This window comes from Hemibagrus wyckioides, linkage group LG05, assembly GCF_019097595.1.
Source record: "Hemibagrus wyckioides isolate EC202008001 linkage group LG05, SWU_Hwy_1.0, whole genome shotgun sequence".
Taxonomy (NCBI): domain Eukaryota; kingdom Metazoa; phylum Chordata; class Actinopteri; order Siluriformes; family Bagridae; genus Hemibagrus; species Hemibagrus wyckioides.
In genome coordinates this window covers 10,709,361-10,719,872 of record NC_080714.1, presented here as the reverse complement: position 1 = coordinate 10,719,872, position 10,512 = coordinate 10,709,361, and the positions used below count along the sequence as shown (strand labels likewise).

The following is a 10,512-nucleotide window of genomic DNA, read 5'->3' as shown; positions in this document are numbered from 1 at the left end:
AGTTAGTATAGCCTTTCTGCCAGCTCAATCCAATCTAGCCATTTTCCTGTAACCTCTCTTATCTTGTGAAAATCCCTGATCAGCAGTTTCAGAAAAACACAGATCAGTCCATCTGCTACTAACATCAAAGTCAGGGAACACACTTTTATTTAATTTTGTTTGATGTAAAAATTATGCTGCAAGTGCAGCAAATCCCCATTGTGCTGCTACTGGTGGATGTCTTTTACATTTGCTGATATGGTGCATAAAAACAAATCAATATAAGGGACATATAGCAGTTAAGATATGCTTTTTACTGAACTGCTTTAAAAGGCAGGCACTTGGGTTAATTAAAAGCATCATCTGAGGTACATGTGAACTTCTCCATTTTGCATAGCACTGATGCTTCATACCATTAGATAAAACTTAGAACAGTATCAGTCCAGAATCAGTCCAGTATCAGTATCAGTCATAGAACAGTCCATCACCTAGGAGGAAAAATACAATGAAGAACTACAACTGACTATTACAGATGTTGAATATTAAAATCACAAGGAAATTATAATAGGATTAGAGAAATAAGTGGGAGTGAATGAGTTCAAAATTAATACATGAATACAAGGAAAAAATCTGACTTAATGGCTTAATGACTGACTATGATTACAGTGTGATGCATTGATTATATAAGAATAACTTATACATGTCTCGCTGCCCCTCTATTATACTTGAATAGAACAAGTTAGTGCAATTTTTTAGAGCAAGCAATTCACAAGCAATGTCAATATGCAAAAATGAAAAATAATGGAGACTCCATGAATGGAGCCCAGGAGCTCCCACTACTTTCGCTAGATGAAACCCATGATCTTCGGTTTACAAGAATGGCACCTTCCCACTTGGCCATCGCGCCCGAGCAGGGCAACAGCTGATGACAGACAACCATAGAGCCCAAGAGACAAATAAGATACTGCAGTAACAGCATGCGCACTAGGCTGAAGAGGCGGCTGAGACCTCAATACTATAACCTCCTGCAATGGAAACACCGGGGATGGAACCCAGGAGCTCCCACTGAGCTACATCCCCTCAAAGCCCATGACAGGCACCAGTTTAAGAAGGTTGTGAGCAGAAGAGCGTTGACGCTACTCAGAGATGCTCCGAACCAATGGTTCGCCCCGACTTTGCCCCAAAGCAAAGAGGGAAAAGACCAGGTGCTAGGCTGTAGGTCGAAGCATTTGGGCTCAGGCATTTCTCACCGCTGGGGCTCGCGTGCTTCCCCCGGTACATGCCAGAGCAATGGCCTTTTGCACATACAATTCTTCTGCTGTGTGACGGACACATGCGTTCTGAGCATGGACTTCTGGTCCATGACCCCCGTTCAACACAACAGACTTATGTGAGCTGATCTGTTGCAAAGACATCAGCAGTGGCGCATCCCAGGAAAGCAAGTCAACACCCTACAGAGCAGACATGAAAGAAGACAATGGCAAGCAGTTGTTTCGTGTCCAACACACGTTATTCACAACTGACCTGATCAGATCCAAAGGCATGAGCGTGCTGACATGTCCCGGCACCTCAAGGAAGCTTTCAAAGCCAGGCAGAGCAAATGGGAAAGGCATTAGTGGCAGAGAGTCATCCAGGGCACTGGAAGAGCTTCAGTGAAACGCTTGGATCGACAGTGAGGGCTTCAGCAAGAAGCTGCAGCAAGGCATGAACGGGGATTGAACCCGTGATCTTCAGTTTATGAGACCGACACCTTCCCACTTGGCCATCATGCCTGTGCAACCCCTAGAAGCACGGTGTCAGGCAACCAAAGAGATGAAGAAACAGATAAGGCAAGCTAAGACATGTTTAAAGACACAAGACAGCCACTTAAAGAAGAAACTGAAGAGCACATTAGCAGACCTGGCATGTCCTGTTTTTCCTTTTGTTTCCCCATCTCAACCCCATTAAATCCTTCAATGGAGAAACTGGGACTTGAACACAGGACTGCACACATGAAACGCATGCGCTGTACCACTGAGCTACATCCCTTTCAAGCAAAAAGACAGAAATTTGACCCAAAGCAACGAGGGACAATGCCTCATGCTTCGCTATTGCTCGAAGAGCTAGGCTAAGACATTTCTTATGACTAGGCCTCACGTACTTCCTGCTGGTACGTACCTAGGCTCTGGCCTTTTGCACGCGAAATTCTCCGGCTGCGTGTTGGAGACAGACATCATCTGAGCATTCACTTCTGGTACTTGACCCCTGTCTGACACAGCTGACTCAGCCGACCCAATGCGATCCCAAACTATGAGCACTGGCACCTACTAGCACAACAAGGATGTTTTCAAAACATGGTGATTCCTCATTGAGGAAACTCCAAACAAAGGTCACACTGCTGAAGAGGAACAGCTACACAGGGGGCATCAATGTAACATAAGACAGCTTACCCACAGACAGCACTTTGCTACAGAGCTTCCTGCAGTGCTGTACATGGGAACAATGCTTTTGCTCTTTCGGTTTCAAAAGGCACCAAATGCAAAAGGGGTGCAGACACTTGCGGCACTTTGCTTGCTCACTCCCCCTTCCTTTAACAACGCAAAACCTTGAGTGGAGATGCTGGGGTTTGAACCCAGGACCTCATACATGCAAAGCATGCGCTCTACCACTGAGCTACATCCCCTGCAATGCCTAGGCTGGCCAGACTTATTGGAAAGACGTTCCCCTTCGTCCAACGGCCGTGATGTACTGGCCCATGCGGGGAAGGCGCAATTCAGCACAATTAGCCTCTGCGAGGCTTGAATTTGGACAGAGGCACCATGCTCATTGATTTTCAAGACCGACCCCTTTCCAGTCGGTCATTGTGCTTCAGCAGGGGTCCACTGTATGGCCACAAGCAACCTAACAAGCCAACAAACAAAGACGCGGCGACAGTAGGCACATGCCAAGAAGAGTGTCGACACAGCCGAGGACAGTTCAGAAAATGAACAGAAAGGCACCTCAACGGCCCAAAGACAACTGTGAAAATGCCTGGTATAAGGCGACAGCTCAATAGGGCAGAAAGGCATGAACAAGGATCAAACCTGAGATCTTCAGGTTATAAGCTTGACACCTTCCCAGTTGACCATCATGCCCAAGCCAGATAGCAACAGATGACAGACTTGCCCTGACTTCGCCCCATAGCAACGAGGGAAAAGAACAGGTGCTAGGCTGGAAGAGCTTCAGTGAAATGCCTGGGTCGACGGTGAGCACTCTAGCAAGAAGCTGTGACAAGGTATAAACAGGACTTGAACACGTGATCTTCAGTTTACGAGACCGATGCCTTCCCACTTGGCCATCATGCCAGGGCAACCCCTAGAAGAATGGTGTCAGGCAACCAAAGAGATGAAGAAACAGATAAGCAGGAGGTGTGTTAGGCAAGCCAAGACATGTTGAAAGATGCAAGACAGCCACTTAAAGAAGAAACTGAAGGGCACATCAGCAGACACTTCTGGGACCGGGCACGTCTTGTTTTTTTTTTTTTTTTGTTTCCCCATCTCAACCCCATTAAATCGTTCAATGGAGAAACTGGGGCTTGAACACAGGACCTCACACATGAAACGCATGTGCTGTGCCACTGAGCTACATCCCTTTCGAGCAAAAAGACAGAAATTTGACCCAAAGCAAGGAGGGACAATGCCTATTGCACTAAGAGCTAGGCTAAGACATTTATTATGACTAGGCCTCACGTACTTCCTGCTGGTACGTACCTAGGCTCTGGCCTTTCACACGCAAAATTCTCCAGCTGCGTGTTGGAGACAGACATCTGACTCAGCCGACCCAATGCGATCCCAAACTATGAGCACTGGCACCTACTAGCACAACAAGGATGTTTTCAAAACATGGTGATTCCTCATTTAGGAAACTCCAAACAAAGGTCACACTGCTGAAGAGGAACAGCTACACAGGGGGCATCAATGTAACATAAGACAGCTTACCCACGGACAGCACTTTGCTACAGAGCTTCCTGCAGTGCTGAACATGGGAACAACGCTTTTGCATTGCGGCACTTTGCTTGCTCGCTCCCCCTTCCTTTAACAGCGCAAAATCCTTGAGTGGAGATGCTGGGGTTTGAACCCAGGACCTCATACATGCGAAGCACGCGCTCTACCACTGAGCTACATCCCCTACAATGCCTAGGCTGGCCAGACTTCCAACGGACGTGATGTACTGGCCCATGCGGGGAAGGTGCAAATCAGTGCAATTAGCCTCTGCCAGGCTTGAATGTGGACAGAGGCACCATGCTCATTGATTTTCAAGACCAACCCCTTTCCAGTCAGCCGTTGTGCTTCAGCAGGGGTCCACTGTATGGCCACAAGCAACCTAACAAGCCAACAAACAAAGACGCGGCGACAGTAGGCACGTGCCAAGAAGAGCATCGACACAGCCGAGGACAGTTCAGAAACTCAAGGCACCGTGACGGCCCAAAGACAACTAAGAAAATGCCTGGTATCAGGCGACAGCCCAATATGGCAGAAAGGCACGAACAAGGATCAAACCCATGATCTTCAGTTTATAAGCCCCACACCTCCCCAATTGGCCATCATGCCCAAGCCAGGTAGCAACTGATGACGGACAACCTTAGAGCCCACGAGACAAATAAGACACTGCAGTAACAGCATAAGCACTAGGCTGCAGAGGCGGCTGGGACCTCAATACTAAAACGTCCTGCAACGGAGACGCCAGGGATGGAACCCAGGAGCTCCCACTGAGCTACATCCCCTCAAAGCCCGTGACAGGCACCAGTTTAAGAAGGTTGTGAGCAGAAGAGCGTTGACGCTGCTCAGAGATGCTCCGAACCAATGGTTCGCCCCGACTTCGCCCGATAGCAAGGAGGGAAAAGACCAGGTGCTAGGCTGTCGGTCGAAGCATTTGGGCTCAGGCATTTCTCACCGCTGGGGCTCACGTGCTTCCCCCGGTACATGCCAGAGCAATGGCCTTTTGCACATACAATTCTTCTGCTGTGTGACGGACACACGCGTTCTGAGCATGGACTACTGGTCCATGACCCCTGTTCAACACAACAGACTTATGTGAGTTGATCTGTTGCAAAGACATCAGCAGTGGCACATTCCAGCAAAGCAAGTCAACACCCTACAGAGCAGACATGAAAGAAGACAATGGCAAGCAGTTGTTTCGTGTCCAACACACGTTATTCACAACTGACCCGATCAGATCCAAAGGCATGAGCATGCTTACATGTCCCCGCACCTCAAGGAAGCTTTCAAAGCCAGCCGCAGGCAGAGCAAATGGGAAAGGCGTTAGTGGCAGAGAGTCATCCTGGGCACTGGAAGAGCTTCAGTGAAACGATCGACAGTGAGGGCTCCAGCAAGAAGCTGCAGCAAGGCATGAACGGGGATTGAACCCGTGATCTTCGGTTTACAAGACCGACGCCTTACCACTTGGCCATCATGCCTGAGCCACCCCCATTTAGCATGGTGTCAGGTAACCAAAGAGACAAAGAAAAAGAGAAGCTGCCGGGAAAAAGGCGTGCCTGGAAGTGTGTTAAGCCTAGTTCACACTACAGGATTTTAAACCTGATTTAAGCCTGATTTGCAAATTAACGAGCTCGCCAACAGATCGGGCTGTGATCGTGGGAAAATCAGCCGGTGATCAGCACTCGGCAATCTTTATGTGTGGACTACTCAACAACGCATCAAAGAGGCTCACTGATGCGTCGCTGACACCTCGCAGACAAAATCCAGATATCTGGCGTGTTAAATATCTGGGACGGTCAGCCGACTCGACATCACATGGTGTCAATTGTAGCTACGACCTCCAGCCAATGAGAGAGCAAGTCAACAGAGTTGAGAGTTGTTGTCAGATTGTGTGGTGTGCGACCACCTCTTGTGGATCATTTATGAAGCGTTGCGTAGTGTGAATACCACAAGGGCAAAAAGACATACAGTGAAGTCATGTGGTCTGAACAGCAAAGCGATCTGCCGACGGTTAAAGTCTTGTAGTGTGAACTAGCCTTTAGGCGTGCCAAGACATATTTAAAGACGCAAGACAGCAACTAAAAGAAGAAACTGAAGAGCACAACAGCAGACACTTCTGGGACCTGGTATGCCCTGTTTTTCCTTTTGTTTCCCCATCAAATCCTTCAATGGAGAAACTGGGACTTGAACACAGGACTGCACACATGAAACGCATGCGCTGTACCACTGAGCTACATCCCTTTCAAGCAAAAAGACAGAAATTTGACCCAAAGCAACGAGGAACAATGCCTCATGCTTCGCTATTGCTCGAAGAGCTAGGCTAAGACATTTCTTATGACTAGGCCTCACGTACTTCCTGCTGGTACGTACCTAGGCTCTGGCCTTTTGCACGCGAAATTCTCCGGCTGCGTGTTGGAGACAGACATCATCTGAGCATTCACTTCTGGTACTTGACCACTGTCCGACACAGCCGACCCAATGCGATCCCAAACTATGAGCAATGGCACCTACTAGCACAACAAGGATGTTTTCAAAACATGGTGATTCCTCATTGAGGAAACTCCAAACAAAGGTCACACTGCTGAAGAGGAACAGCTACACAGGGGGCATCAATGTAACATAAGACAGCTTACCCACGGACAGCACTTTGCTACAGAGCTTCCTGCAGTGCTGTACATGGGAACAATGCTTTTGCTCTTTCGGTTTCAAAAGGCACCAAATGCAAAAGGGGTGCAGAGACTTGCTTGCTCGCTCCCCCTTCCTTTAACAGCACAAAATCCTTGTGTGGAGATGCTGGGGTTTGAACCCAGGACCTCATACATGCGAAGCATGCACTCTGCGAGGCTTGAATGTGGACAGAGGCACCATGCTCATTGGTTTTCAAGACCAACCCCTTTCCAGTTGGCCGTTGTGCTTCAGCAGGGGTCCACTGTATGGGCACAAGCAACCTAACAAGACAACAAACAAAAACGCGGAGACAGTATGCACATGCCAAGAAGAGCGTTGACACAGCCGAGGATGGTTCAGAAACTTAAGGCACCACAACGGCCCAAAGACAACTGTGAAAATGCCAGGTATCAGGCAACAGACCAACACTGCAGAAAGGCACAATCGAGGATCAAACCCATGATCTTCAGTTTACAAGAACAACAGCATTCCACTTGGCCATCATGCCCGAGCAGGGTAACAACTGATGACAGACAACTATAGCGCCCATGAGACAAATAAGACACTGCAGTAACAGCGTAAGCACTAGGCTGCAGAGGCGGCTGGGACCTCAATATTTTTGGGCTCAATTTTGAGCCCAATATATAGGCGCTAGACTGTCGGTCGAAGCATTTGGGCTCAGGCATTTCTCACCACTGGGGCCTGGTACATGCCAGAGCAATGGCCTTTTGCACACACAATTCTTCTGCTGTGTGACAAACACACACATTCTGAGCATGGATTTCTGGTGGATTCTGGCTCTGCCATCAATGTTATCAACTGGTTGAACTAATTTTCCACTGTGCCATGTACCTCCACAGTCAAAATCACAGTTATAGATAATCAGCCCATTGGATATGGCTACATAACTCACCAGACAGTTCTGTTAGAGGCAAGTAGGGTTGTTCTATACATATTCTATACTTTAATCCCGATGTTCCCATATTCTCATGAACATTGTTTAACCCTTACATAATGTTGGGGTGAAATTTGACCCATTTTGAGATTTTGCAGCACTAAAAATATGCTAAATGTCATTCTTTTAGCCTGAAATTTGACAGCTTTTCCTAAAGCAAAAAAATATATACAAATATTTAAAAATATTATACTTTTTGTATATTGACACTGTTTTACCCATATCTATTGAAATGGATTTTAGATTTACCACTGTGTGTTAAATCAAGGAAAATTGTGGGAATCTTGAAACTGTGAAACTGTACATGCCATGTTTGCAGTACAATTTGCCCGGGGAGATGGGGGGATTTTCCCCCCTCTGGTCTATATATCCCTACCTCTGCTGCATTATTTTTATCCCAAGTGGGGACAAAAATTGACCTGGACCATACTGTGAGGGCATGCAATATGAACAGTATGTAAGGTTTAAATCAGAAAGTGCCGTGTCGCACCACTTCTCTTGAGAGCACTGAAATCCAAAAAACCAAGGCCATTCCCACCTAATGCCATGATCTTAAGGAGGTCATTAGCAAAGAAAAAGCTGCCAAGTGATCTACACACAGACCATGGGACTAATCTATTGATGCCTTAATGCCATAACAGTCACCATGATGATTTCCCAGCTTGGTGGCTGCCATTTTCACCTCTCTGCTATGTGGAAAACAAAGAAAGCTCTGCTGGAATAAGGCTGCACAGAAGGCCTTTCAAGACCTTTAGAGAAGGTTCACGACCACACTGATCCTCAGGCACCGTGATCCTGACCTACCTTTCATTGTGGAACTGGATACCTATCTATCATTCTATCGCAACATCATTGTACCCCAGCCAGACTTTACCTTTTTGCATATTTTTCAAGGAAGTTGACCCCAGTAGAAACTGACTATGATGTGGGAAAGAAGGAATTGCTTTTAATTAAAGCAGCCCTGGAAGTTTGGAGGACCTGGCTCAAGGGAGCCAGCTGTGCTTTCCATGTAATTACTGATCACAAAAACCTTGAGTACATTAAGTGAGCCAAGAGACTGAACCGTGCCAAGCCAGGTCGGCCCTATTCTTCATGAAGTTTGACTTCATGTTCACCTTCGGGCCACCTTTGGGCTGTTTAAGATACTGCAATGGGTCAACCTGATCACATACCGGTTGAAACTGCCACCATCCTACTGTATATCCCCCTCCTTCAACGTGTTTCTGCTTAAGCCTGCCCATGAATCACCCAATGATGCCACCATGAATGTTGCACCTTTGCCTCCACTGGACATTGAAGGCTTAGTTAAGGGCATTCTTGACTTCAGGCAAAGAGGGTGCCAGCATCTGTTGGACTGGGAGGGTTGCGGTAGACCTTGAGGCTAACCCAGAAGAAGGACACGTGTTCATGGCACCCATTGCACCTTCCCGTCCTAGGCACCAGAGGGAACTCTTGACTGTGTACTAGCACTTCTGTGTCACTCCGTTTCACTTCCAGTTACTTACAAATCGTGAAGTATTGTCAGTTTACCTGCATACTAAGCCTTTGTTCCATTGCTCTTGTTTTCTTTCTGTGTTTTGACAAAATTTTCTCTTTATCGGCTTTTGTGCTATTTGTATTCTATTGGATTTGTTTGCTATGCCATTTGCTATTTCTGGTTATTGAACTCCACCTGTTTTCTGTTTCTCCCTTTGCCTCACATTTTAGATTTTATGCATATGTTTTCTAATAAAACTCGACATACAAATTACACTCCCACTGCTCAGGTGTCTGCCTTACACATGGCATGTCATCATGCAAACCAGGACCTGTTTTTAGGTCAGCATCTGACTTTCAAATATTGCTGACAATTTTCACTTTAGCACTGTAACACTGATCAACTGTTCAAACGTAGCATTTGTGTTAAAGATCTTTGCATATACAAACAAAAGTATGTGGATATCTGGCCATCACACCCATATTTGGACAGAGAGGAGGCAGGTGTAACCAGCAGGTTAGACATGTCACTACCGTGAGTTTATTATTTGTGTCTATTTGTGCTTTCAGAGACTCCCGTAATAGGATGGACCAGCCAACATACACTCACACACACATGCACACAGTATGAGTGTGAACATGAACTTGTCAGAGCAATAGCTTCAAGTCAGTTTCCTTTGAACTGCCTTAGTTTGGTTGATTTCTGAAACCAGTCAAGTTGGATTGCTGTGTTCTTAGCTGCTGAAAACAAGCCATGAAAAATGCTCAAATGGACTAAACCACATATGTTAAAATAGCCTTTAACAGTCAATTTCTCTCATCTAATTTATACGAAGTTTTTTTCTCTCCAAATGACATGCATTTTTATTTCATTGCTTGCATTGTGGAAATATAGTCACCAAGATATTTCTCACCTCACATTCTCACTGAAATATAATATAAGTTCATGCAAACAGGTTAAAGGTGACATATGGTCATATAAAATAGGCTTATCTACAATGGATTACAATGACTTCTCAGTTCTTTCACAAACACATTATGTATTTAGTGGTGGCATCCTCTAGTGGTTCATTGTGAAAACATGACAGATAAACCTCTTTGTTACAATTGTCATATATTTATAATTTAGAACTTTTTAGATTTTTAGAATTTAGATTTTTTTTAAGCTAAGTATTTATTAGCTAAATATTTAATAGCTTAATATCTAAGTATTAAGCTAAATATATTGTAGTTATTATTTATGCCTGTGTTTTATTTTAATGCACTTAATGCATGTTCACAGCATAGACAGACTTAACTGGCACCTATTTTAAAAATGGCCTATAACAAATAACATTCAGTCACTGATATTTTGAGCTTCTAGAACTTTCTGGAAATGCACCAGAAGAATGAACAGGCATATGTACACATGGGCAAGAATTTTTATAGTTGTTAACTTGTTCAGAAACAAAAAATGTGAAATGACAAAAAATATTAGAT

The 10,512-nt window shown here is 45.5% G+C and overlaps 4 non-coding genes across 4 annotated transcripts; all 4 read right to left on the bottom strand.

Moving 5' to 3' along the window:
- Nucleotides 1-1,679: 1,679 nt before the first annotated feature.
- On the bottom strand, nucleotides 1,680-1,751 carry trnam-cau (transfer RNA methionine (anticodon CAU)). The gene has a single exon. It is a non-coding gene; the product is annotated as a tRNA-Met (tRNA).
- An 818-nt stretch (nucleotides 1,752-2,569) lies between these two features.
- Nucleotides 2,570-2,641, bottom strand: trnaa-ugc (transfer RNA alanine (anticodon UGC)). The gene has a single exon. It is a non-coding gene; the product is annotated as a tRNA-Ala (tRNA).
- A 1,412-nt stretch (nucleotides 2,642-4,053) lies between these two features.
- Nucleotides 4,054-4,125, bottom strand: trnaa-cgc (transfer RNA alanine (anticodon CGC)). The gene has a single exon. It is a non-coding gene; the product is annotated as a tRNA-Ala (tRNA).
- A 1,216-nt stretch (nucleotides 4,126-5,341) lies between these two features.
- On the bottom strand, nucleotides 5,342-5,413 carry trnat-ugu (transfer RNA threonine (anticodon UGU)). The gene has a single exon. It is a non-coding gene; the product is annotated as a tRNA-Thr (tRNA).
- Between the last annotated feature and the right edge of the window lie 5,099 nt (nucleotides 5,414-10,512).